The sequence below is a fragment of the Elaeis guineensis genome, chromosome 3 (genome assembly GCF_000442705.2).
Source record: "Elaeis guineensis isolate ETL-2024a chromosome 3, EG11, whole genome shotgun sequence".
Classification (NCBI taxonomy): Eukaryota; Viridiplantae; Streptophyta; class Magnoliopsida; order Arecales; family Arecaceae; genus Elaeis; species Elaeis guineensis.
The window spans coordinates 88,723,225-88,726,537 of NC_025995.2; the positions used below are offsets into that span (position 1 = coordinate 88,723,225).

Consider the following 3,313-nt stretch of genomic DNA (forward strand, 5'->3'; position numbering starts at 1 on the left):
CTGAAATCCTTAATGAAGTGCCTATAGAAACCTGCGTGGCCTAGGAAGGATCGCACTTGTTTAACCAAGGTTGGAGGAGGCAATTTCAAGATTACTTCAACTTTTGCTTTATCTACTTCGATATCCTGCTTGGATACAATATGTCCAAGCATGATTCTCTCACGAACCATAAAATGGCTTTTCTCCCAACTTAAAACCAAATTTGTCTCTACACATTGTTGGAGAACCTTGGCTAGGTTCTGAAGACAGTCATCAAAGGTAGAGCCAAATACTGAAAAATCATCCATGAAGACTTTTAAAAACTTATCGACCATATCAGAAAAGATGGCCAAAATGCACCGTTGAAAAGTGGCTGGTGCATTGCAAAGATCGAATGGCATACGTCTAAATGCAAATGTTCCATATGGGCATGTGAAGGTAGTCTTTTCTTGATCAGCAGAAAATATCGGGATCTGGTTATATCCCGAATATCCATCTAGAAAACAGAAAAAACTTTGTCCTGCTAGCTGTTCTAAAATTTGATCAATAAAAGACAAAGGAAAATGATCTTTCCTAGTAACGGCATTCAGCTTTTGGTAGTCCACACATACTCGCCAACCAGTTGTTGCACGAGTAGGAATTAATTCACTCTCGTTGTTCTCTACTACGGTAATACCTCACTTCTTAGGTACTACTTGGGTTGGACTAATCCATTGGCTATCTGAAATTGGGTAGATAATTCCAGCATCTAGCCATTTCACTACTTCCTTTTTCATGACTTTTCACATATTCAGATTCAATCTTCGTTGCATGTCCCTATGTAGTTTTGCCTCAACCTCGTAGTGAATATGATGCATGCAAACAGAAGGATCTATACCCTTCAAATCGGCAATCGACCACCCTATAGCCTCTTTATGCTTTTTGAGCACCCCTACAAGTTTGTCTTCCTGGTCAGTAGTTAGGTCAGATGCAATGATCACTGGAAGGGTATCATTGGGTCCAAGAAATGAATATTTCAGCATGACAGAAAGAAGCTTTAGTTCTAGAGTAGGTGGTGCTTCTAAGGATGGTACCAGAGGTCTTGATTGAGTTGGTAATTGTTCATACTTTACAGTCTAAGGGGGAGTGGTGCTAAAATTGGAAGGTTCAAGCAAAGCATGTATTTCTTCAGTGTATCCATCGATATCAAAATTATTCATTCCAAAATATGTTAGACATGCCTGTAAAGGATCTGAGTTGAGTAAGGCAAGAGTTTTATCTTCTACAACTTCCTCTAACAGGTTGATCTCATTATGGTCGTACGTAGGTGGTCCCTGAGATGCATTGAAAATATTCCACCTCAACTTCTTATTTTCGAAAGATACATCCATAACCCCGATCCTACAATTTATACAAGCATTAGCGGTTGCTAAGAAGGGTCTACCTAGGATGATCGATATTTGGCTAGGATTGCTGTCAGATTCCATATCCAGCACAAGAAAGTCAACAAAAAAATAGAATTCATCTACTTTCACCAACACATCTTCCAGCATTCCATGGGGTACCTTAATAGATCGGTTTGCTAGTTGTAAGGTCACCATCGTGGATTTTAACTCTCCAAATCCAAATAGATCATATACACAGCTCGGGAGAAGGTTGACACTTGCACCCAAATCTAATAATATCTTCTTAATCGTGAGGTCCCCTATGACACAAAAAATAATTGGGATACTTGGATCTTTCAGTTTGGGTGGGGCAATTTGCTGAAAAACTGAGCTGGCCTGCTCAGTTAGGTTGACTTTTCTTGGTATCTGTGCCTTTGATTTTCGTTTGTGTACACAGGTCCTTTAGAAATTTGGCATAGGTCGGAACTTGCTTAATGGCATCGAGAAGGGATAAGTTTATCTGGACTTGTTTAAATAGTTCCAGCATTTCATTCATTTTTATACTCTTCTTATCAAAAGGCAGAGGGGATTCTAAAGCACTGAAAAATGGAGCCTTAGGTGCAGGTGCTGGGTTAACAGGTTCTTTCCTCTCTTCAGGTTTCTTCTTTTCTGGTGTAGCTGGAATTGGTTGCTCTTGTTGTTGGATTACTTCAAGTTGATTTAAGGTTTTCTCGCTTCTAAGGGTCATAATCGATTTGGCATGTTCGAAAAAAGTTTCAGGACCAATGGTGCTTTTAGCCATATACTGTCCTTTTGGGTTATTAATAGGCTGACTGGATAATTTGCCTTCTTCCCTCCTACTGAAAGCTGTTGCTAGCTGACCTATCTGGGTCTCTAGCTTTGCTATTGATTGCGTATGGGAGTGAAGGAGTTGGGTATTCATTTCTAGTCCTTTAAGTGCTTGCAGCACCTTTTTTTCGAAAGTCGAGTTATGAATACTCGGGATGGGTTAAGGAGGATTCTGATATTGTGACTGAGATGGATGCCTATAAACCGCATCCGGATAACCTGATCTTTGTTGCACTGGAGGAACCACTGGTTGTGATTTTCATGAGAAATTCGGATGGTTTCTCCATCTTAGATTGTACATACTAGAATAGGGGTTGTTCCCTAGTCTATGAGTAGTTTGGGCTTGATGGACTTGTTCTTGTACATATTTAGAAAACTGTGGTGCAACTAGACAATCATTCACACAATGAGTGGGGCTCGAACATAATGCACATATATCTTGCATCTGACAAGATGGAGAAGAGGAATGTCCCATACTTAAGAATTGATCTATCTTTTGGGACAATTCATCTACCTTATTATGGATATCTATTGAGTTTCCTACTTCATATATTCCACCTCTCTTTGGGTTTAACATGGGTTTATCTCTAATGGAGGCAGACATATGATGCAATAAATTTTCACTTAAAATTTTAAACAGTTGCCATGCCTCTTCCTCACTTTTGAGCATGAATGTTCCACCGCATGATGCATCGACCATTTATCGATGTCTTTCAGATAGCCCATCATAAAAATATTGGATTAACTGTCACTTGGGTACAGTATGATGGGGATATTTTCTAATAAGGTCCTTTAACCTCTCCCATGTTTCATGGAACATTTCTCCATCTAATTGAAAAAAACTAGTTATGGCTTTTCTTATTTGATTAGTTTTTTCTATGAGAAAATATTTCTTGAGAAACTCTCCTTGCAGCGGGTCCCATGTTGATATAGTCATGGAATCCAAAGTATGTAGCCAGTATTTGGCTTTGTTCTTAAGTGAGAAAGGGAATAATTTTAACCTAAGAGCATCATCGGAGAAGTTGTGAATCTTGACAGTTGAGCATATCTCAAAAAATTCTTCAAGATGTTTATAAGGGTCCTTATTACTAAGTCCATAAAATGAAGGTAACATAGGATTA

General features: G+C 38.9%; 1 non-coding gene across 1 annotated transcript; it reads left to right on the plus strand.

Moving 5' to 3' along the window:
- Positions 1 to 2,951: 2,951 nt before the first annotated feature.
- On the plus strand, positions 2,952 to 3,057 carry LOC140856809 (small nucleolar RNA R71). The gene has a single exon (XR_012140411.1). It is a non-coding gene; the product is annotated as a small nucleolar RNA R71 (small nucleolar RNA).
- Positions 3,058 to 3,313: the final 256 nt, after the last annotated feature.